The sequence below is a fragment of the Bactrocera neohumeralis genome, chromosome 5 (assembly GCF_024586455.1).
Source record: "Bactrocera neohumeralis isolate Rockhampton chromosome 5, APGP_CSIRO_Bneo_wtdbg2-racon-allhic-juicebox.fasta_v2, whole genome shotgun sequence".
In the NCBI taxonomy this organism is placed as follows: Eukaryota; Metazoa; Arthropoda; class Insecta; order Diptera; family Tephritidae; genus Bactrocera; species Bactrocera neohumeralis.
This window is the reverse complement of record NC_065922.1, coordinates 56,344,193-56,370,704: the sequence shown is the minus strand read 5'-3', so window position 1 is coordinate 56,370,704 and position 26,512 is coordinate 56,344,193. Positions and strand designations below refer to the sequence as shown.

General features: G+C 34.4%; 1 protein-coding gene across 1 annotated transcript in view; it reads right to left on the bottom strand.

The window, feature by feature from the left end:
* The window catches only part of LOC126759229 (uncharacterized), a 237,392-nt gene extending 213,643 nt beyond the window's left edge, over window positions 1–23,749 (bottom strand). Inside the window, exons 1-2 of the mRNA XM_050473936.1 lie at window positions 23,455–23,749; window positions 10,448–11,185 (exon numbers count right to left, since the gene is read on the bottom strand). The gene's annotated coding sequence lies outside the window, so the exon portion shown is untranslated. The remainder of the gene's footprint in view (window positions 1–10,447; window positions 11,186–23,454) is intronic.
* Between the last annotated feature and the right edge of the window lie 2,763 nt (window positions 23,750–26,512).

Genomic DNA, 26,512 nt, shown 5'->3' with positions numbered 1-26,512 from the left:
GTCGGCTGGAAAGATTTCTCGGGAAATACTAAACCGATCTTTATGAAATTTTACACAGGTTTTAAAATACTTAATTTTTTTATGATAAAAAAATTAAAAAAAGGCTGATTTGCCCCGAGGAAACCCATGTAACCCCTTAAAGAAAACTTATTTATTTGTGAAGGATATTACAGCTTCACTGCTGTTGAAGTTAACATTTTTTTGGTCAGTTCCTTATTTTTGTCAGAATTTATTCTTTTGAGTACGTTTAAAATACATGTATTATATAGAAATCTTAAGCTCGTTCTGCCTTAAGATTTACATATGTATACGAGAACGAGGAATGATGGAAGAAATATTGCACCTATGTGACTCTATCGATGCAAATTTGTAATCCTATAAGTGTTCAATAACATCACAGCCTAAACTAACACACAGTGACGGTAAAGCCTTGGCGCAATCTCTGTCTCTATTATTCTTGTAAGAGAACTTACAACTCTCTTTTTATACTCTCGCAACAAAGTTGCTAAGGAGAGTATTATAGTTTTGTTCTCATAACGGTTGTTTGTAAGTCCTAAAACTAAAAGAGTCAGATATGGGGTTATATATACCAAAGTGATCAGGGTGACGAATAGAGTTGTCCGTCCGTCCGTCTGTCCGTGCAAGCTGTAACTTGAGTAAAAATTGAGATATCATGATGAAACTTGGTACACGTATTTCTTGGCTCCATAAGAAGGTTAAGTTCAAAGATGGGCAAAATCGGCCACTGCCACGCCCACAAAATGGCGGAAACCGAAAACCTATAAAGTGTCATAACTAAGATAAATAAAGATATTAAAGTGAAATTTGGCACAAAGGATCGCATTAGGGAGCGGCATATTTGGATGTAATTTTTTTGGAAAAGTGGGCGTGGCCCCGCACCTACTAAGTTTTTTGTACATATCTCGGAAACTAACATAGCTATGTCAACCAAACTGTATGAGGTCGTTTCCTTCAGGCATTTCCATATACAGTTCAAAAATAGAAGAAATCGGATAATAACCACGCCCACCTCCCACACAAAGATTATGTTGAAAATCACTAAAAGTGCGTTAACCGACTAACAAAAAACGTCAGAAACACTAAATTTTACGGAAGAAATGGCAGAAGGAAGCTGCACCCAGGCTTTTTTTTAAATTTGAGAATGGGCGTGGCGTCGCCCACTTATGGACCAAAACCATATCTCAGGAACTATACCGATTTCAATGAAATTCGGTATATAATATTTTCTTAACACCCTGATGATATGTACGAAATATGGGTGAAATCGGTTTACAGCCACGCCTTCTTCCGATATAACGCTATTTTCAATTCCATCTGATGCATTTTCTGTATAATACGAATATATACATTAGGAACCAATGATGATAGCGCAATAAAACTTTACACAAATACGGTATTTGAAAAATATGTAAATGACGGATAATGAAATCTCGATTATCACTTTATCATGCGAGAGTATAAAATGTTCGGTGACACCCGAACTTAGCCCTTCCTTACTTGTTTCTAATTCACTTATTAAAATCCTAATAGGGTTACCAGCAAATAGAGTTCCTCTCATTGTTTAGTATTTTCCAAACATTGGAGGTAGTAGGGGATTTTAGACTTTGTTTTCAATCATTCTTTTGGTTTGTGGATTAGAAAAATGTGTGAAAAATGTAGAAAAATCAGTTCTTTCTAAAATGTAATCTTAATGAAAGATGTGTGGATACACTAACCCAAAATGGGGCGTAATGTAAAAAGCACATTCTCAAATATATTATTAGTTATGTACCAATGTTAAACGTTGTCCATCCAACACTCCCATTTTGTTCGTCATCTTTCTGTGTCGACAAATGAAATAGTGTTGCCATCAGGATGCTAGAAGTATGCGGCTTTCAATGAGCGGGGAATAAAACAACTGATGTTTAAAAATCACAAATTATTTACAAAAAGTGCCTCTGCTGCAAACCAAAAACTAATTTTTACAACTTTCAAAATTTTGCTAAATATCGTAAATATATTTTCATTCTACATATCGAAAGAGTACGCAAAAAGTGGCAAATGGAATATGGAAACAATGCAAAGACACGAAAACACTTTACTTCCTTTTTTGAGCCCCTTTTAGTACTAAGTACATGTCAGGTGACTCCCATTACGTACCTTTTGCCCAATTGTCAATGTTATGTCTCTCATTCTCTAGCATTCTTATCGCCATTTCTTTCAATCTAAAAGCTTTCTTCTGAAAGCATTCTTCTTTCGTGTATGCTTACAATAGTCAGTGCTTTCATAGCAGTGTAACACAACACATTACAAATATAATGGATCACATTTATCCGCCGTATAGAACAATCGAAGATGAATTGGATGAACCACGCACGCATTTTATGCGAAAAGTTTTACATGAGATTGAAGATGACATTGGCGAAACATCATCGTCGGAGTTAGACTATGATTATACAAGGGAGCAGGTGGATTACCTCATTCATCGGCATATGGTAGAGACAGCAGTAAAGTACAAACAACGTGAGGCAATGTTTTGTCAAAGGCAATTAGCACAAACTGAGAACGAGCCAAAAAGATTCAAAATAAGTTTGCCTGTTAATGCGGAAAGGCATAATGCGGAGCGTGATAATGCAGACAGTGATAATGACGAAGACGGCTCTGCGGAAAATGATAATGTGGAAAGTGATAATGTGGAAAATGATAATGTGGAAAATGACAATGTGGAAAATGATAATGTGGAAAATGAAAATATAGAAACTGATAATGCCGAAGACTCCTTTGCGGTTAGTGAACTAAATGAAAGTGTTAATGACGACAACTACTTAGCGGATGCTGAAATAAATGATCTCTCAGATCCGGATGATAATGACCCCACTGCGGACTGCTTGAAAAGAAAAATGTATAGTCGTCAAAAGAAGCAATACATTAAAAAAGAACGTCAAACGCGCTCTGATCGTTTGGCATATATATCACATCGCATACACTTTAGTCTACGGGAACTCTTTAATGCCCGTCAATTTATAAGACAGGCTGAAGAAAACATAAAGGCACGTGGTGGCGAGAATCTGATCGCAATGGAAAGAGCGCGTGAGGCATACTGTAATCCGCGCAGAGTCGTAACTGATGCAGTTATAATCGCAGGCCTGGCTGTGACCATGGGTGTGAACACCAAAGCTGCAGCAGAGTTTGATGCTGAAATTCATCCTCCCAGATACCCAGACGATAGTGATTTCCGTGATTCTTAAGAAATTTTATGTTTTACCTTGCACATAACTTGATTAATTTTCGCTCTTATAGCTAACCGTTAGGCGAAAAAGCTTTTATACGCTTTGTTGTTGTATAAAACAACAAACATATGTATTTCTTCGCATTGTTTTAAATTACATTTACATTTCCAGCTTGCGCTTAGCCACCTTGCTCCTCGTCATGCTTACGCCCTCTGCTGTCAGGCATGCCGTAATATGTACGTTCGCTCAGCCAGCGCCGGGTCAGTTGGGTCACTTAAACAGCTGTCCATTCTCTTTTTCTTTTCTCTTTTTTATTACGCCTGTCATTCGTCACTGCCTACGTGTGCTCTAATATTTTCGTAATCAGTACCTATGTTCCGTTTGTCAGCTCAGAGCTATTAATTTTCAGTTTTCCTTTGCACTATTGTTATTCTTACGGAGATCTACATCTTCTAGTTGATTTCATCTTCTATGCTCGGTTACTAAGTTTATTTACTTTTAAGGTCGAATGTCTTGTGTTTGCCCAAATCACTTACGAAATTAGATTTTACAAAGATATATGTGTGATTTTATGAGCATATATACACACAAATACGTTTGTATTTGAATGTATTTATATTAAAGACTTTTTACTGTATACGGCTTCAGTATGTACACATATACAATTGTTAGGTTATGTATTAGGTTAGGCATTTATGTAAGTCTCGGCGTTGATGACATACATATCGTTACCTAAAATGCGAAATAACGTAACATCACTTTTCATAAGTTTACAGACGGAAGAAAAACGATATGAAGAAACCACTCGTATTGAAACACAATTTGAGTTATAAAATGGTTATATATTGGTTATAAAATGGTTATATATTACTTATGTATTGGTTATATCTGACCGCGGAAGCTGAAAATTTCATGCTACATATATGCAATATGATGTATTGAATGGTGAGCAATAAAAAGCTCAATTTCGACTTTTTTGATTATACGTTGTTTTGCATTTTAGGTGGGGATATACCCATCTACTCCATAATCTAAATTTAAAATATGCTACCGACTGTTCTCAATAAATGTAAAAGAAACCGACAAATTTATTCGATAAATGTAAATGATAAATTATTGTAGTTTTATATGTATAAATGTATAAGCTAAAGTCAAATAAAACTGTACAGACATTATATATTTTCTTTTATTAATTTTATTATTTAGGTCCAATCATTAAAAGCGGCACTTTTTCCTAACAAAATATTCCTCTCTTGCATTTATTTATGCATATCATTGCTTGCCGTTACTTCTACAGCAAGCACTTGACATTTGTTATACCCTGCACAAGTTATATTAAGTTTTCCAGACAATTTGTAACACCCACAAGGTAACGTCGAAGATCCTGTTATATATGTAGTACATATGTATGTATGTATACATATATCGTCACATAAAATGCAAAATAACGTAACACCACTTTTCAAAAGATTACAAGCGAAGGAAAAATAATTTGGTAGAAACCACTCATATTGAAACAAAATTTGAGTTTTGTTTATAAAATGGTTATATGTATATTGGTTATATGTAGGTTATATCTGACAGCGGAAGCTGAAAATTTTATGCTACATACTTATATGTATGTTATATGATAAAGTGAATCGTAAGCAATAAAAAACTCAATTTCGATTGTTTTGATGATACGTTATTTAGCATTTTAGGCGATGTTATGTAATATAGCTGATCAGTGTGGTGAGCTGATTCGCTTTAACCATGTCCGTTTGTCTGTCTAACTGTCTGTTTATACTACAGTTCCTAAGTTTTTAGTTATTCTTCTGAAATTTTACATTTTTCCTCTTCCTTCCCAAAAAGAATTGCTTATTTGTCGAAACCGCCGATTTCATCCACATTAATATATAGCTTCCATACAAAGAGAACGTTCACTCTCACGTCTTTATATGAAAACTTAATTATTTGACAAAATTCTTAACAACATTTGACGAAAAATATTGTCCTAGGCAACGCTATAAGCTCCGTAAATTTTTTTTAGATCGGGCAAGTATAGCTTTTAGCTGCCAAACAAACTGAACGAACAAAATCAAGTTCTTGTATGGAAACAAATTTATTTCTTAAAGGGTATTTTATCTTTAGTGCAACTGAAGCTAACGTTTTTGGATTTTTTTGTTTGGTTTTGCCAGACTAAATGAATTGCTTGATAAAAAATTGAGAACTCAATTTACAGAAAGCCTCTTTTTATAGAATCTCCCAGTTATCAGCAACAAATGCTAAAAAATGCAAGCGCACTTCTATATGACTCTGTTTATATATAATATATATATATGTTTATTTTTATATACGAAACTGTATATAACTGCATATATTTCTATATTTACAATGGAGAGTGAGTGACAGAGAAAGAGCGGATGAGTGACGTGGAGCAAGAGAACTTATCAGTAATTTATTATAAAATATCCACAAATTCAAAGCCGCACATGGCATTTGTGAGCCTAAGGGTATTATTATATATATTTATATACATATATATAGTGAAATTCGATAAATATGTATATACATAAATATATAAAAATATTATATATGGATATAAAAATCTATATATATATATATATAGCAGCGAGTGCATGCCCATAAATATGCAAGGTTGCGCAATTTAATTTTGCAAATTGTTTCAGTGATTAAACTTTGAGCGTTGCACGGTGAGCCATCAAACTATTACTCGAGTGGGCGGTGCTTTCGTTTGTGAGATTTTGATTGAATACGGGATATAGGGGTAAACATGTTTACAACACAATAAATATTTATTTATTATTAACACGTGTAGGGAAGTACGTGATTAATTAGGTTGTAAAGGCTAGGTGAACAGTAACAAAATATTCGAGAATAAGAACGCAATAGATATGAGAAAAATATTTTACAAAACTATTGTTATGGTTAAATACGATTTGGGAAGCGGAAGATTTAATTACATAAAATAGCAAGTTAAGTTTAGATTTTCTCCTTTTTACTGTCTCTCGACGGATTTAAGTATGTATATGTAATATGCGACAAAACTATGGATTCCCCACCACATTTTTTATTTCTCTTCGAATATTTCTTCTAAGTGTTCAAAACTTGAAAAATTGCATATGCTATTAGTACATTCTGCAAGCTAGCAAATAATAACGGTATAATACTTATCTTTTATATCTAGATTTTATTGCGCTTGCAGAATGAAGCTTTTTTGATAAACTTGAGAAAGCTAAGGTTCTTTCATTTTAATCTCAGTAAGTTGTTTTAGTCAAAACTTATTACGATTTTATTTAATGATCTACAAAAATAAGCGTTGACTTAAGAAAAATGATTATTCAGGATTATGTAAATAAATTGGAATACTACAACATCACAAAAATATATTCTAGGAGCAAGGCTACAATCCGAAAGGTGATAAAAAATTACAAGAAAAATAGTGGACTAAAGAATGCCTGAAGAAAAATGAAGAAAGACCCGACTGTTTCAGCTCGATTTATACAGTGGAGCCTTCAAATTAATATTTTTAAGCGAACAATTCAGTGGAGAATCCAAAAAGATAGTTATTCCAGCCACAACAAGATCAAGAACCCTTTCATCAGCAAAAAGAACTTGAAGGTGTGATTGGAATTGCCAAAAAGTGCTACCAAATGTCGCAAAATTTTAAAAAGTAATTCAGAATGGCGAGATCAAATTCGAATTAAGAAATACGAAAAGAAGAGAAAAATTTGGCAAAATAGTAATGAGAGGCTCCAAAGTAAGCGCATCCAAAGCAAGTTTGGAGATGAAAATGTTTTAGTTTGGGGTTGCTTTAGGTGCAGTGGTTTATCAAGCCTGGTAACGCTTAAAGAATTTTTTTTTTTATTGAATACATATATTTGCAATCTATTCGTAGAACAATAAGCAAATTAGTTAACTATAGAAATTTGACTTGTATTATTGATCTCCAGTGAGGCCAATAATAATATACTTATGTATGTACATAGGTACATTTACATTTTGTTTAACTTAATTTAATATTAATTAACTTCTAAAGGGTAGATCTAGTACATGATGCCTTTTAAGTCGAATGATTTCATTGGTTTCATCTAATAGCATAATTGCCAATAAGTTTTCATGATAACTAATTCTGCGTAAGTATGCCGTACTGAACCTTTTAATTTCATTTTTTATAAAAGGAATATTTAGATCCGAGTGTATGGCTTTATTCGTGATGTACCAAGGAGCATTTGTAATTAGTCTTAAAGTTTTAGACTGATATCTTTGCAATATTTCTATATTTGAAATCGAGGCTGTGCCCCAAAGCTGAATGCCATAAGTCCATATTGGCTTTAATAAAGCTTTATATAATAGGAGTTTAGTCTCGAGATATAGAGTTGATTTAGGTCCAAGCAACCAATACAGTTTTTTAGTTTTCATTTTTAATTGTTTATTTTTGGCTTGAATATGAGATTTCCATGTTAGGCGCTTGTCCAAATGCAAGCCTAAGTATTTGACGCTGTCAAGTTTCGGAATCATACTACCATATATGCGGCAAGGAAGACAGTCTTTTCGCCTTAAAGTGAATACCACGTGTACAGATTTATTTGTATTGACCTTTATTTTCCAACGATCTAGCCAGGACTGTATCTCATTCAGTTGTTTCTGGACTAAGTTGGAAGCTTCAATTGGAGATGGATTTGTTGCCAGTATAGCAGTGTCGTCAGCATATGTAGCAATAAATACGTTTTCTGTTTGTGGCATGTGCAGAAATTGTGGTGGTTCCCAAGCCCAACAAACCAGAAAACGTGATAACCTCGTATAGACCTATCAGTCTACTGGCGCTGTTCTCAAAAATATTTGAGAGAATATTTTTACGTAGAATTTCGCCAATACTCAAAGAAAATAACATAATTCTTGAACATCAATTTGGTTTTCGTCGACATCATGGCGCACCTGAACAATGCTATCGAGTTGTAAATTTCGTTGTTGACTCTTTTGAAAGAAAAGAATATTGTTCTGCTGTGTTTTTGGAAAACAACAAGCATTTGATAAAGTTTGGCACCATGGTCTGTTATATAAAATGAAAAAAATCTTCCCATCACCAATTTATTTAATTCTTAAGTCGTATCTCGCTAATAGATCATATTATGTCAAAGTAAATGATGAAACCTCTACCATAACATACATCAAAGCTGGTGTACCTCAAGGAAGCGTTCTCGGACCAGTCCTTTATACAAAGAAAAATTACGGGAGAGTTCTTGGTACAGATGCTGAGTTCATGTTTAGAGCCCGCAGCTCAAAAAAATGGGCTTACAAGATAACTTTATATATCAGCAGGACAATGACCCCAAACATACAAGTCGGATAGCGAATGAATATTTCGATCAAAAATCGATAGAGCTCTTAACCATGACCTGCCCACAGCCCTGATTTAAGTCCTATTGAGAATTAATGACAATATTTAGATGATAAGCTGGACTGATCTTCTTGTCGTTCCAATAAAGAAGATATTTCCAACAAACGAGCAGCTTCTTGTGGAGAAAATTTCATAACAGGATCTTAAAAACTAAAACAATACTTCACATACATATATACAGACAGACGTTCATTCAGACGTTCACGGCGATCATTGATACAGGTATATACTTTATAGAGTCTTTTAATTACACATCTAGGTTTTGATAGTCAGGAAAGTCGATAATAAATTTGTTAATAATTACATTTCATGATTAAAATACAACGGCGGCTGACGGCGACCACAACAATAAAGTGAATATTGTACAAATTAAATTGCCAAAATCAAAGAGCGCGAGGAAGTTCATAGTGTCTTGTAAGGCGTTGATTTGGACAATGCCAGAATTTGCCAAAAATGATTTAAAAATAAAATTATTTACTGTCTAATTTTTAAGAATTTATATACTTTTGGCTACTACGATCTTTCTAAAGCGATTAATTCGACAAAATAGTTCCGAAATTATTGAACAATTTCAGATTGACGAACTAAGTCATTCGTCAGTATTTTGTTTATACAATTCTGTTAGTTTGTATCGTGAAAGCTGTAAGTGAAAAACCAGATTAAATAAGTAAAAAATGAGCGTAGAGCCACCCGAAATAAATTTAATGTATAGATTCCAAACTAATAAAACTATATCACCCAAATTTTTGCGGAACAAATTTGACGATGGGTAAGTCACTGCCTACATTTAGGAAAAATCAAATATCTGTGGACCTACTGAACCGCTTTTGGACAAATTATTACATAAATACATAACATCTCATTCTCATGAAGGAAATCGATCTACAACCACATCTACTTCCATAAAAACAACTTTAAATTTCTTTATTTGATCCTTTCACTTCCCAGTATACACATCAAATATAACGAAATAAGACTTTACGCAAATAGTGCCTTGAATTATTCAACTAAAAATTGTCTAAATCGAGTCAAGGCTGTTCGAACCTTTAGGTACCGAATAAGTGGACTCCAGTGCCTATTTGTTGACCGAAAATATCGATCGATGTGTGAAATATAAAATTGAAATTCGGAGAAAATCCTTTTCTGATAATAGTATGTCTATGTGTTGACAATGGGTTGTATCCAATAACTCCCTTAGCCTATTTATATCCAATATCGACTAATATATGAGCTACCTTAATAAAATTGGGATAGCGTGTTTCTCTAATAAAGGTGCATATTTACTCCTAAAATGGATAACAAGACTTATGTACCTGAAAGTATTACCTCCGCCTTAATCCTTGTAAGTTATAAGAGTATGAAATGTTCAATTAGATCCAAGCTTAGCCCTTACTAACTTGTTAATTTTAATGTTTATTTTGGTTTCAATTTTTAGTTTCTAATTTTCAGTTTAATTTTAATATTAACTTTGTTTTAAATTTTAATTTTTAGTTTTAATTTAAATAAATATAATTCTAGCTTTCATTTTAGGTTAAATTTTCTTCTTTTTTTCAAATAAATAATATTTAACAAAATTGAGAAAGGATTAATTTATTATATATTTACTCTGCAAAGAAATATATACGCATGCATATTATATTTACATCTATTTATATATCTTATAATATTAGCAAAAATGCCAAATTGCTGCAGTAATAAGGAAACTATAAAAGATAAGCAAATTTCTTAAGCATTTTAAAGCTCTGCATATTTAGCAAGGCAATTAAGAGCCGCAGGCGTTTTGCCATTAGTAAAATATCGATTTTCTGCAACTCACCAATTATGTAGCACTATTTATGATTACACTGCATCTGTTTCGTAGTTTTAACAAAATATTCACCGAAATATTCACACACACACTACACAAACTAGCCGAGCCATATAAGCCATAAATTCTTCAGCAAATTCTAACTCGGCTTTACTTTTAACCGATTTGCGATTTTCACTTGCAGTTTGCAATAAATATGCGATGCGGCCAATTAGTGCACGGGCCAACTGCAATTTGGCTGTCAACAAATTCCAAACACTTAACAATTCTTATTGTGTTTTCCCGTTAACGATTAAGCACTTTGCAGCGATAATTTGCAAGGCAAATTTCTCACAAAATTTCGTTGCTTTATTTATTTTATATTTTTTCTTGATTTTTGTTGGTTGCTTTTGCTGTTGCTGTTGATTGTTGTTGCTGCTCGCGCTCGCAGTCAAAACAAATTTTTTGTTTGCTTAACACAAATTACAAATTTTGATTAGATTGCACGCTCTTCTGCACTGCGTTTTTGCTTTATTTCCTTTCACATCTGCACTTGTTGTGCCGTGAAGCTTTTCATTTCAGTTCACCTCAGATTTCACTTGCCGATTGCTTGATTTTGGCGCGTTAGACGCCACTTTTGCTTTTGCGTTTTCGTTTGCAGTTTTAAAATATTTTTTCTTTCGGACTTTACTTAAATATTTGAGATTTTTTGCAGTCATTTCATTTTATATGCCGACGGTAAATAACATTATTCACTGCAACATGTTTCTAGTAAAACAAATCGTTTACATTATTTACATTATTTAGGTGCAAAAACATACATACATACAAACAAGCACATTTTGTGGGAGGCCAGTTGGAAAATATTGTAGTTTATGAAAATCACATGAATCTAGCCGGTTTCGAAAGCAAATCTTGATCGAACATTTTAAACGAGTTTACTTCATTTGGATTTAGTGGATATTGGCAAATCGCATTAAGAGAAAAATGTGTAGAAATTGAGAACTTCTAATTAACGAAATCTCTAAACATTATTACCATTGGAATAGGAAATGAATATGAGGGATACTATTTTTCAAAGAGAAAACATAAAAAGTTCTGCCTAAACTGCAACAATTATGAAAACCAGCTTGATTTTCACACTACTTATGGCAGTATTAATACGATTCTACCAAAGTGGTAACTATGAGGCTATTACAAGGAGCAAGAGATACAAGAAGCAAGCGATACATATAGCGATATTGTTTCTTGTGAGTGGTAATAATAATCGGAAGCATACATAGTATAATTAACTCTTCTTAAATATCGTCACATAAAATGCAGAACAACGTATCATCAAAAAAAAAAAAAAGTTGAGTTTTTTATAGTATAGTTACTTACGATTCACTACATAATATTAAATATATGTAGCATAAAATTTTCAGCTTCCGATGTGAGATATAACCAATATATTACTCATATATAACAAATTTATTAGCAATATATAACCATTTTATAACCAATACTCAAATTTTGTTTCCATGTGTATGGTTTATATTTTATCGCTTTTCCTTCACCTGTAAACTTATGAAAAGTTATTTTGCATTTTATGTGACGATATGTAGTTGGACTCTTACTAATGGATTGACACACTTTTTGCCCCTCGAATTATAAAAACTGACTGATGTCTGTGGTTGGACATGTAGGAGTGACTAAAATTCGAGTGCGAAAGTTAGTATGCGAATATAGAGCCCCAATTTAAGTAGATACTAACGTACACCACATATCTAATGAACATATTGAGCTCTCTTGAAAATCAGCTCTGATTACAAAACATCTCTCTGGATGCCTCGCTAAAGACTTAAGATTTTATCTAGGACATTTCTATCTATATACATATATGCGATTTAATCTTCAGTTTTTCATATTTGAATTCAAACTTTTTCACACGTTCTTTTCTTCTCAATAAATTGATAATTTGTTGTTGTTGTAAGCACAGGAAACATTCCTGAAGAAATTTCGGGGAATGGTGCTAAGTAGACCCGACTGTCGTGAGAACTGCTAATTTGGTACGGAACTAGTACCAATGATATCGGTTCTCTACTATCAAACTCAAGTCCTTGTGTAAAAAACTTTTTTATTTGACAAAATATTTGACAGAACTTATTATCCAAGGTAACGCTACAATTTTCGAACAAATTGTTCAAATCGGATTGCTATGACTTATAATTGTCATACAAACTGCTCGATCAAATTTAATAAAGATAAAGTATTATAATATTTGTGCTATCAGAAATGCATCTGTGAAGAGTATTTATTAGAGCTACAGTGCAGTTGAAAATCATTGTATGATGAAACCCTTTAGAAAACTCAGGCGATTTGTTATTTCGTAGTAACAGCTGGAAATAAGCAGGTTTTAGTGTTTTGGGGTTATTTTTTGCATTTTCTGACAAAACTCAACAGCCGTGGGAAAATAGGGACTTAAATGGGTTTACGGTTTCAAGAAATCAAATTTTTTATTGTCTTATTTAATTCTTCAACACATAGAATATTGTACTAAATTTTCAAGTTTATCTGAATAATAGTTTTAGAGATACAGCCTTGAGAACTTGTGAAATCGGAGCTAGCTAGTGTGTCGTCTTTAAACGCGTTTTTCTCGAAACTGTGTTTTTGAAGTCGGTTGGCGACATTTCTCGCGACTCAACCGATCTTCATGAAATTTTATACAGGTCTTTGAGATACAATTCTTAAAGACTTGAACAAAGGATTTTTTTTAATTACAACTATTTGAAAAAAAAATGTCGCGAAATCTTAATTTTGTTGTAAAAATGTCTGCCAAAAATTCAATTTTTAGTTTTTTTTTCTTCGTCGAAGGTCTAAGTTAAGGTTTTAACTAAAACACGTACTTTTCACTTTAGATGATACTGTATGGAGTTATCCTGCCAACACGGGTGCAACTTTTTTCCGATGGGTCACTGGAAATGCCGTCGCAATGGTCGAGTTTAAAATATTTTTTTTTCCAAAAATTTCCAAATTGTTTTGTTAATAGTGTACGTCTGTTACAATGAAAATTCTAAAAAAAAATATTAAATTTAAATATTTAATTTTTTATATAAGAAAAAATTTGTTGAAACAAGAAAAAACATTAACTTAGGCTGCACTGAAGCTAATATACCCTTCACAGGTGCATTTCTTTCAGTAACTATGTGTTCAGTTTGTATGGAAGCTATGCGCTATAGTAATCCGATCTGAACAATTTTTTTGGAGATTATATTGTTGCTTTAGAAAATAATCTATACCAAATTTCGTGAAGATATATTGTCAAATGTGAAAATTTTCCATACAAGAACTTGTTTCCGATCGTTCAGTTTATATGGCAGCTATATGTTATAGTGGCCCGATATCGGCAGTTCCGACAAATGAGCAGCTTCTTAAAGAAAAATGACGATCGCAAGGATTCAAAACAATATCTTAAAAACTAACGGACTAGTTCGTATATATACAGACGGACAGACAGACAGACAGACATACAGACGGACATGGCTAAATCGACTCACCTCAACATACTGATCATTGGTATATATATATACTTTATAGGGTCTACGACGCTTCTTTCTGGGTGTTACAAACTTCGTGACAAACTTAATATACCCGTTCAAGGTATAAAAAGCTGTTCAGGAAACCCATGTAACCCATTAACGACTATTACAAGAACCAAAATAAAAAAAACCTGATATGTCTGTGAGAAATTTAATTTGAAAATGTGGGTTTTTTCCGATTTAAATGTAAATTATAAATTTTGATAAAAAACTTTGAAAAAAAATTTGTTTAAAAAATCTGGAATGAAAAATTTTTGCCAAAAAAACTTTGTGTTTTAAACATAAAACAGTTAGTTTACTGCATATTTCGCGAATTTAAAAGAAAACATTTTTAGAAAAAATAAAAGACCAAAAAGTCATTAATTTGAATTGTTCACATAAATTTGAGGATTATATGAAAAAATTGTTGACACAATAGTCTTGGATACTTTTATTACCTACAACTTAACCATTTAACATTTTTCTTTTTCATACAACCCTTAGTTTCACCAGAAATCTATTTACATATATCGTTTTCAACCTTAAACAATTCTAACAGCTCTCCTTCCTCTTTTTGACGACAGGTCGCCCAAAAAATTAAAATTTAATAATTTTTCCTTCCATTTCTGTTATTTTATCTTTCTTTTCCAATGGCTTTCCCTCTACTATATTTTTTTTTTGCTTTCAAACAGTCAACAACGACCTTTCATAAAATTTTTTATATATTTTTTTTACCTCGCAAATTTTGAACATAATTATTTTCGAAAATGTTGTAAACAATAAATATTTATAATTCAATAAATATAATATGCTTTATTATTTAATGCGAAAGAAATAACGTGAGATAAATTGCAAGTATAACAACAAAGTAATTCCCGTAGGGGTCGCTCAATCCACTCGTTTGTATCAATCTTGTAGCTACTAGCGCCGTTGTGATTTCAGAATTTAAGTGTTTACATGCGCACATACAAACATACAAACATATGTAAACAGCTTTGTACACACACATATACATAAATATGTAGGGGTGGTTGTAAAGTGTGCTGGCAAGATTTGCTTGGCAATAGCGCTTATGCGCCACACACGCACACACACGCACACACACATACGAATATATGCAAAATTGCGAAAACACATGTAGTATACAGTTAGCTGAATCGTTGCAGGTGCTTAGCCGTGTCAAATATGCAAAACAAACTTCCGAGAAACCTATTAAAAACGCATTTATATTATTTTCCGGTTTATCGGCTTGTTTCAGCCAAGAAAGTAAATAAATAAATATGGCAATTTTTGCGTGGGCCGAATGTTTAGTTAATTTTCATAAATTATTGTTATACATATAGTATATGTACATGTGAAGATAATTTTTTTTCGGTTTTAATTTGCCAACAACTAGCTGTTCATTAATAGAACCGTTAGTAAATGTTTTGGTTGCGTTGTGCGCGTCATACCCGCCTTTGTGCCACGCCATTCGACTGCCTTTATGGCCATTGTTTCTAGTGAATGCTTGCAACGCTGCCACGCTGCACGCTTGACGTCCAATTCAGTGCGACTGGCCGCGCGCCTGCTCCTCTGCCGTCCTTTGCTATTTTATCTGCGCGCTATTTGAGATAATCCATCTTTTGTTGTTCCCGGCACACATTGTACTATGCGGCGGCGTTGAAATTTCATATACAAGCACACACACATTGAAATGAATATGTATATGTGCTTGTGTCTGCAGCGTCGCCTTGTCTATTTTCGCTTTTGGCCATTGTGTTTTTGGCTTAGTGCATTTTTCGCTGAATAAAGCAATCAAATGTTTCACCCAAAGTTTAATGTAGAATGGCACAAGCGCCATTTATACTCGCCTTATGAATGCGCGGCTATAAAAATTGCCACAAATGATCAAAAATTGTATGCTTTTTTATCGCGCTATGATTTTGAAGCCCGTTACCAAGCGCTGCTGCCATCAAAAACATTGTTATGACCAGTGAATATGGATTTATGAGTTAGTAAATAAAATGTGCTGCACAAAAATATACATTGTATGTTCTAACTAAAAAGAACAACAACAAGCAAGATGTATGTATATATGAGCATAGCGTTTTCAATAAATTTAAATTTGCAAGCCATTTTTCATTGAGCACACAAGCGCTAGCTGTGGTACCAAGGTTTGCGATTCATGCAAAATTTTTGTGAATCTTCGGAAATTCAATCAAAATTTTGTAAACAGGTTGAACTTTAGCAGTTGTAAACAAAACAACCATGTCTACCAATTTGTAAACAGTCTTTGCCATTGATCGCTTTGTAAATTATTTATGGCTCAGTATTAAATTATTGAGTGTGCAATTCGAAAAATTAGACGAAATTTCGTGTTTAGATTGCGAGGTCGATCAAACAGTGCTGCGCAATTAAATACAATGCATAAATAGTTGTAAACGCAGCACGTTCTAGGTAGTTGCCATATTGTGTAAAAATAATTTTACATAAAAGTGTTGCTATAAGATTGGTAAATATGATTATACATTGTGACAAAAAAGCACACGGAAACTATAATTTAAATCCGCGGATGGATTATATTTGAAAAAAATGTTTTTTTCTGAGTTGGCAGGACTTTCCTTAATTATCGTGCTGAATATGAGCCCGATCTGTCAACCAGTTTATTTACAGCAGCTGCTTAAGTCGGTACACCTCAGTAGTGGGTATAAATATCGACCAAAGAATTTGTCTTAAATTTTGTATTTATAACCAAATTTCGTTTGCGGAATCGTTGCGAATGTTAGAAAAGGCTTATGGTGATTCAGTTTTTTCAAAAACACAAGCTTAGGAGTGGTGCAAAGCCTTCAAAGAAGGTCAAGAGATCGTTGAAAACATGACTCGTTCTGAACGACCTTCGACCTCTTCAACTGATGAAAATATTAAATAAGTGAAGGATATGGTACTTGAAAATCAGGCGAGTGTTAGAGAGCTTGACTTTTCTCGCGACTCCGTTCGAATGATTTTGGTTACTGTTTCAGAGTAGTAGTTCACTAGGAACAACATCGACAGTGCCACTCGATGGCATTCAACATGTTGCATTTGTAGACATAGTTAGTAAATGCTTTGCAGTGAACGCTGCTTTTAAACATAGGAAAGCTGGGTATATGAGGGACCACGGACAAGGATGCCATGATAATATCCAACATTTTAATTGCTTTCCTTATAATTTAGATAACTGTACCTTCTCCTGGCGGTTATTTGCTCATACCAGTGGCGGATCCAGAGTAGAATTTTAGGGGGGCCTGGCTCATGCACCTGCGAGGGATTTGTGAGCGGAGCTAAACTGATGGAGAAGAGGTACAGTGAGCTTGCACGAATAGATTGAAGTTAAGAAGAATGGTCGAAGATGTAGTTTTCTGTCGGTATCTTACCATCGACTCCATTTTCAGGGTACCAGATTAGTTAAGCGCCTTTCAAGCAGTGGTGGTTGCCAACAAAATATCGGAAGATATACAGCTCCGAGATGCAGCCTCCTTTAGAGAGTTACAACGGAATCGACCGAAACTGCACAGCAGAGGAGGTTGTAGTCGGTTATGAACCCCAGTAAACTCGGCAAGTACTGGACGACAACCTGAACTTGAGCGGATACGAGATTCTTCTAGCCCAGAAAGAACTGTTAGAAGGCCTCCGAGCTTCTTGCTCGTCACAGCTGTAGGTGTTCTAACTGAACACTGTCCAATAAATATACATACTGTGCGACTAAATATTTTTTGGTCGCTCTTTGCAAAAGCTGTGTGGAAGTAAGCGAGGTGACATCATGTTGTCACTTTCTTCCATATTGCGTTTCTTTTGCCAGACTGAGATTGAAATATCTCGACAGACACACCTTTGGGAAACTTAGCAAAGTGTTTGAGAACGATATTGACCGTTTTAATAAATATGTATGTGATGAGCTCAAAACGCTTCGATGTAGGAGGCGAGTCAAGTATATAATTGTATGTCGCTTATAGTATATACATATATAAGCGAGGTTCTCTTTCCATATAAAACGAATGTTTTCAATTTCAATTTGACATATTTGCTTTAGTCATATCCGAATGATAAATAAATCATACGACAAGCTTTTTTATGGCAGGTGTTTATGCTGAGGTCTGAAGCCTCCTTTATTTAATTCATAAAATATAAATAATTAAAAGATTTTATTATTCCTGATTGAAACAAAATTTTCGTTTGGTTGCCTATAACGGTTTTAAAGAACTCAACTTATCTTTACGGTACAAAAAATTAACAATAATTGATTTTGCCAGGGTACCTCCTCAACTATAAGCTAGCTGCTCATCTCACGCTACCTTGCTATGATTACAACTGTATATCGACACCTAAAATGCAAAAATAACAAATCACTTTTCACAACTACACTAAGAAGGAAAAACGATATAATAGACACTACTCTCATTGAAACCAAATATGAGTTTTGGTTATAAAATGGTTATATATTGCTTATATCTTACAGCGGAAGCTGAAAATTTAATGCTACATATACATATGTAATATGATGTTGAACCGTAAGCAAAAAATAAATCAATCTAGATTTTCTTGATTATACGTTATTTTGCATAGGAGACGATTTGAACGTTGTACTAAACTAAATGCCTGGAAAAGGATAAAAAATATTTTTCTGGAATCAATTTGATATCAAGTTTTAAGAATCTCCTGTTTGATCTACATAGATCCTTTCGCAATTATATAAATTTTTTCCATATGCATATTATACTACTCAGATTACTTATGCACACCAATATTATGTTGTATTTTGGGAGTATATACATCTACAATCAAGCACTCACAAGGAAGAGCAACAGCTTCATCTTCCACCAACGCAAAAATAGTGAGCAAATTTTAGTTTTAATCACTTCATCGGCCCTTGAACTATTTGCATATGGTACACTGAAACGTCCACCCACACACACTTGCATACAAATTTGGGCCTTTGAAAGCGGATACAAGTACATGTGTGTGTATGGGCAAGAGGATGAGCTCAACTCACATTACAAAGCGCCAAAGTAGAGCCATAAACAGTGTTGGTTAGAGAAGTTTGGGTGACTTTGAATGTGAGTTGGCTGCGCGTTGGGAGTTCAACCGAACCGAGCAGCAATGTGCAAAAACAAAAGCTTAACAGTATATGTGCACATAAGCGTCTATGTGTGGCGACGAGTTAAAACACATAAAAATGGCTAAACGAAGCTAGAGCGTCGCAGAAAGAGGGGTATGAGTGAGTGAGAAATGAAAACGTCATGCAGTGACATTTGCTATTTAATTTATAGTGATGACGAAGTTTACAATTTATAGAAGTGAAAAAGGTTGGAATTCGCAATATGACTTTGGGAAATTTCTGTTGAATAATAGTCGTTGCGAAACTGTAAGTAATAACACAAAGTATGTGGAAAATACGGGTTCTGTGTGCAGACATTGAATTTGTGTGGTATATAAGTGGAATTCCGATGTTTCTGCAATTTTAAAACTTTTTACAATTCTATGAAGTCATGTGTTAACATTTGTGTGCCTATTTTGTATAAGGGAAAACTCATTATTTTGAAGACAAACCTAGAGAAATATTTCTAACGAATGAGAAAACTCGAAGTTAACTTTGAAAGGCCTAAAGTGACAAATATAATAAAATAATGGCAAAACAAAAATATTATTTTTGTTAATTTGTAGATATTTAACTAAATCACTACTTCTTTGTGAAACTTTGGGTTTTCACAATTGATATCGGTCCCAAATAAATAATTGTTATGTAGCCATGAATATCTTGTACACAAAAATTGTAAGAAAATACCTTCGACTTCGCCTGAACAATGGCTTAGTAATAGGAAAATAAATAGAACAAAATGATCTCTACATATCTCTTCTCTCTACTGCACTACTTATATTATAATATACAGATGTCTATCGGAACACATTCTGCTGATTTAGGTATAGGTCTAGGTCAAGATCTGAGTCTAGGTCTAGGTCTAGAGTCAAAATCCAGAACCAAGTTAAACCTAGAAATCTAGGTCTAGATAAAAGTTTAGATCTAGGTTTAGGTGTAGGTCACAGTTCAGACCCAGATTTGGGTCAAGGTCCGGGTCTAGGCTTGAGACTGGCACTAGCTAGCATCTGGGGCTTAAATTCGAATCTTGTAGCATTCAAACTGAGAAATCCTAAATGAAATTGTGAGACATCGCCATCGTTGATAATCGGTGTATCGCTTTGAATATAAACTTGAACTGAACTAACGTACGGAGGAAATTAGAACTTAAAAGGGTTAAAAATGCAAAAAATAAAAATTATATCAAAAAGGTTAACATGGAGATGGAGAGTTGGAAAAGTGAAATACCCAAAAGGCTAGGGGAACAGTTGCTATATTTTATAGGAACCAAAATACGGAAATCAAATAAAATAAAATAATATAAAATGAAATAAAAAAAATAAAAAAAAATTAAATAAATTTATTATGTAAAATTGTATTAAAGGGAATAAAAATCCTAACGTTGATTATATTTGGTAACACCTCATATGGAATAATTACGTTATTCAGCATTTCTTAACAGAGAAGCTTCAGAAAACAGATGCTTTACAATTTCTAGATCTCTTACTCTCAAGTTGGCATTTATTTCTATAATTTTGATTCAAGACACAATTTTTTCTAAGCTCCTAAGCTTCTAACTCTATGCTTACATATCTTCCAAGCTTCAAAGGCACAAAAGAAAAATGCAAAAACTCTTTCCAATATTTTCGTTTTACTTAACTCATTTAAACTCAACTACTATAAATTAAGGAGTAAGATGGGTTTAAAAAAATTGATTTTTTGAGATCGTATTAAATTCTACAACACCTCTAAAATATTATCCAAAATTTTCAAATTGATCCAAATAATAGTTTCGAAGATACAGCCTTGAGAACTTGTAAGCTCGAAGCTAGTGCGCCGCCTTTAGACGAGTTTTTCTCGAAAAAATGCTCAACCGATCTTCATTAAATTTTACATAGGTTTTTGAGATAAAATTTTTAAAAACTTGGACGAAGGATTTTTTATCGATAACAACTATTTGGAAATAAAATTGTCGCCAAATTTCTACTGAAATTTTAATTTTTTTGTGAAAAGGTAAGCCAAAAATCAAATTTTCAGCTTTTTTCCCCTCGCCCACGTTTTAAGTTAAGATTTTAACTAAAACATAAATCTTTTCATATTAGTTGATGCTGTAAGAAGTTATCTTGCCAACGCGGGTGCATCGTTTTTCCGAGGAGTCACCGGGAATGGCGTCGCAATGGCCGAGTTTAAAATAATTTTTTTCCAAAAAGTTCAGAATTTCTTTGTTCATATGTGTATGTTTTCAACAATAAAAAATTCTATTAAAATATTTAATTTTTTCTATGAGAAATTTTTTTTTGAAAAAATGCTATTTTTACTTGAGGAAATCCATGTAATATAAATACAATATAAATTTTAATTTATCAGCAACTGGTTTCATATACCCATTTTATATATATCCGGTTAGTTATAAAATAAGATGCTTTATTTTAAAATCGAAATTAAATAAATTTTCCTGGTTTATTTATCGATCATCAATGTATTCACGAATGAAATCTCAGCTGCTGTAAATGATTTTAAATAATATTTCTTGTTCAGATAAACCGCACCGTTTCAGAGCTCACAAAAATAGCTCTTCATACAACATTAAATCAATAAAAATACCAAAAATAATTGGATAATTTTGACAGCTTATTTTAATGGAAAACAAAATACTCAACTATTAGTGGAGAAGTTTATTGCAGCAACTGATGAAAGCGTAGGTGCTAAAATATATTTTTCTCTTACTGTATAACTATAAGAACTATGGTAAACTCTTGAACGTGTCTGCGTCATAATTCGCTGTGGATAATCACATGAAATATGCCTCAAATTCGAAACGAATACTGCCATAAATAACAGTTTTTCGAAATAAAACTTTGTCAACAGTACACTCACGCTCACTAAGCGCAAAGTTAAATAATTTTTAGTGGCAATTCCTTCTAACAAACATGTGTGTATATGCTTATTCTAACATATGTTTGCATTCAACAATTCCCACGACATAAAAGTTGCACAAGCAAGCGCTCAAAATATGTCCTTAAATGGCATTTACAAAACGGGCAGACAAAATATGCAACAAGAGCACAGTGAAGAGCAATGTAAAACGCAAGAAAACGTGCCTCAAGTGGTCAGCTAGCAACAGCGACAGCGACAGCGAAATTGCACACACTTGGGAAATAATAAAAAGTTAGAATTTGTAAGTGCATGTGGCAGCAGCCGCAAGCAGCACAAAGCACAGCGCTGAAAATGCAAAAATAAAAATAAAAAAATACAAAAATAAAAAAGAGCTAAATATGTGCGCACACATACGTCATCTGGCAAGCATAAGCGCGCATAAAAAATGAGCTGTAGGTAGGCCATGCCACAAACACCGCCCAAATGATCGCACCACATGTAATTAAACATTCACGACATTCCTTATGATTATTTTCACTTTTACGCCACGCTTTACACATGCCAGCACATACAGACGCGCATAAAAAAACAACAAAAAAACGTATGCACAAGCGCCACAAACAAACAAACAGTTGTGCACTGACTGCCATGTACTTAGGCATTAAAAAGCATATAAAAATGGTGCTGCCACATGGTGGTCAACCAGCAGCCGCAAGGCAGCCTGGGAATACAAACGGCACTCTCGTCTTGCTGGTGCATTTTCATTTCCTTTTCTTTTATATGTACAGCTCGTCACTCTTCACTGGCAGCAGCGCGAAAGCCTAGCGAGCAAGCTACAGCGACTTAAGGGCCTTAAAAGGCAGGCGGGCAGGCAGGTGTCAGGTGTAGAGTAATGCGAATGATGATGGTGCTTTTGATGGTGTTGATGTTGGTGCCGTTTGGTTGGCGTTAATGTCAGTGATACGCAGCGCGTATGGCTGTTGTTAGGTGTCAGTTTGCTCGTATAATAAAATGACGTGTTGAGTGTATGCCAATATCAAATTAACTGGCCTGTTGGCCAGGCAAGGGCTTAAACTAATTGCTGCATACATTTAGGCGCACGAAACTGTGGCATTTGCAACGCTGTATGTATGTATGTGTTTTGGCATTATACTTTGGTGTGTGTGTATGTGTGGCGTATTTGTGCTTGCATGTGTGTGTGTGTGACAGGCATTACTGCGGCTAAGCCGCAATTGAATTTCACGAATGCCTACTTTGTCTTGCTAAATTGCCTTGACATTCGCATTAAGCTCGCTTCAGCGCCGACATGCAAACGCTGCCGTCATTTTATTTTTTATTTTTCATTGCATGTGTGCGTGTTTGTATTTTGTATTTCTTTTGCATTTTTTTTTTGTTGTTTTTGCACCCAAACACTTTGTAAACAGCTGTTGCTTGAGATTTATAATTTTAGCGTTTTTTGATTAATTACTGCAATGCCAATCTAATTGCGTTTCTTCGCTTTGAGCACTAACCATTCGCCAGCACAACACTTTTCACATCGCTTCCACTAAATAACAAGTAAAATGTGTACACACTTGCATGTAATTACATGTTTACACAAATTTACATATTTTATATTTTTTTGTTAATAAATTTTCGTTTGAACTTTCACCAATTTGTTTCGTAATATTTTTTTAAATTTTTCTATTTTTTTTTTAATTTCCTTACAATTTAATTAAATGTATAACTGTTCACTTTCAATTTTAATTCAAATAAAATATTCTGAATTTTCGATTTCCATTTCACCCGCAACACGTTTGTACGAGAGAAAAGCTACGCGAAAACTGCTGGGAAATTATTTTGCCTTTGCATGTGTCGTCTTCGTTGTTGTCGTCGTCAGAGTCGCCGTCGTCGTCGCTACCGTCGTCATCGTCATTCTGTTGGTATTGGTGTTGTTGGTCGCAGTCGCCGTTGTCGTCCTCAAAGCCAAACGACGTGGCTGTATCCACGTCGTCTCGCGCCGCTCCGCACTTGAAATCTCCCGTTGACGCTTTGTCGCAGTAGCAATCATCGTCCATTATTGTTGTTTTTGCTATATTACACGAAAAATAACGCAACGCTTCGTGTATACTGCTGAAACGCAGGGAATTTTCCGCAATGCGTTTTACTTACTTCAATGCGCATCCAACGCAAGCGGTGCGGCAGTGAGTGAGCAATAAACGGTACATTTTTGTTTTTGTGAGTAAATTCATTGTGAGCGGAGAAAACTGTTGCAGCGTGAGCGACAATCAGCTGATTGCACAAATCGTATCTTGTTGTACGGTTGTGTTGGATGAGAAACTCGCATGCGATAATTGCTTTCTTCTCTCAGGAGGCGAAGATGTAAAGCTGACGGGACGGTACTAATGGGAAAGGTATCGCGAAATGAAGATATTTTGTTCTTTTCCATCACTTCACAGAAAAACTATGTTTGGTCTAATAATATGCTACAGATCTATATATAAATTTACTAATTTTATGGAGAATGGAAGATCTGTCTCAAAGTAAGAGCTTTGATCATTAAATTCATTACTGACTGGATATCAAAGTACAGGGGTTAGCTTAAGCCAGTGATGGGTCTAACTTAAATAAAAAACTTAGAATTTGTATAATTTTCATTTGATTTGAAAATTCCATTTGACATTTTCCCTTATTACTGAAACAGGCGGCATTTTTAAGATGGTAATTTATTCTAGAGAATGGTAGTTTTTAGCAATTGATAAAAAATAATCAAAAACAATTGGTATTTTTACAATCTATAATTTTCTCTTTTTTTGACATATTTTACGAATACATATCAAAAAAACAAACAAGTTTTTTGGGAAGTTATTTTGCCTTGAAGTACAGGGGAAGAAAAATAACACTATCTTCGTCACAACATCTACCATTGCGGTCATCTGGAAAAGTGTCATTATGTTTGAAACAAAACAAAAAAAAATTATAAATTGATAGATTTTCAAAACTAGGCGTCAGCTATTACATTAATTTTTTAACTATCTCGAATTTTTTTTGAATATCACAAAAAGCTGGCTGGAAAAACTAAATTTTGAGGAATATAACTTCGAAATTTTTGGTTTTAAAAAATACTTATTTGAAAATATTTTTGAATATTTAAATTATCCCACTGAGAAAGAGATTAAGAAGACTCCACAATCCACGCCAGCTACCTTGAGATGAGCCACCTAATCAACATATAAGATTCTATCCAGCGCGAAAAGAGCTGCCTTTAAGCCGCGATGTCTGAATTTGGTACCACCGCAAAACTAATACGGCTTTGCAAACTGACGTTGAGAAATACCAAAAGCTCAGAATCGGGAAGGACCTCTCCGAGACGTTTGAGACCAAACGAGGTTTCAGACAAGACGACTCCCATTCGTGTGACTTTTTCAACCTACTTCTGGAAAACATAATTTGAGATACAGAACTAAATAGAGAAGGTACCATCTTCTATAAGTCAGTTACTGGCGTACGCCGATGACATCGATATCATTGGCCTCAACAACCGCGCCGTTTGTTCTGCTTCCTCCAGACTTTATAAGGAAGCGAAGCAAATGGGTCTATTAGTGAACGAGGGCAAGGCGAAATATCTTCTGTCATCAAACAAACAATCGTCGCACTCGCGACTTGGCTCTCACGTCACTGTTGACAGTCATAACCGAAGATAATTTCGTCTATCTTGGGACTACCATTGCCAAAGTTCTCACTAGACGAACAAAAACCAAACTATGTAAATCACTCATTATACCCCTCCTGCTATATGGAACAGAGGTTTGGACGATGAGGACATCTGATGAGTCGGCGTGATGAGTTTTCGAGAGAAAGGTCCGCCAGATGATTTATGGTCCTTTGCGCGTTGGCCATGGCGAATATCGCATTCGATGGAACGATGAGCTGTATGAGATATTCGGCAACATTGACATAGTTCAGCGAATTAAAAGACAGCGGCTACGCTGGCTAGGTCATGTTGTCCGAATGGACAACACTCCAGCTCTGAAATTTTTCGACGCAGTACTCGCCGGGAGAGGCAGAGGAAGAGAAAGACCTCCACTCCGTTGGATGAATCAGGTGGAGATGAACCTGGCTTCGCTTGGAATCTCCAATTGAAGCCACCTTGCGAAAATAAGATACGACTGGCGCGCTGTTGTTGACTCGGCTATAACCGCGATAGGGGTTTCTACGCCAGTAAAGAAGAAGAACAAGTACACCGCGAATTGAAAAAACATGTGTTTAAAGCCAAGCGGAAAATTAAAATAACAATACATGCTTACTAAGTCTAAAATTTGCTAAAGCGCACCAAAACTGAACTCTAAAACAATGGGCGATTGTATTTTGGACAGACGAAAGCAAGATTAATCTTGACTGGTTAGACGGAATGCAGCACATTTGCAATTGACTATTACCAGAACGATGTCATCCCAACACACAAATTTGGAAGCGGAAACGCCTTTTTTGGGATAGCTTTTGCAAAAGTGGTGTTGGGGACCTAGTTTTAATCGACGGAAATATGAACACGAATATGCATATAGACGTATTTAGGCATGAGTATTTTTC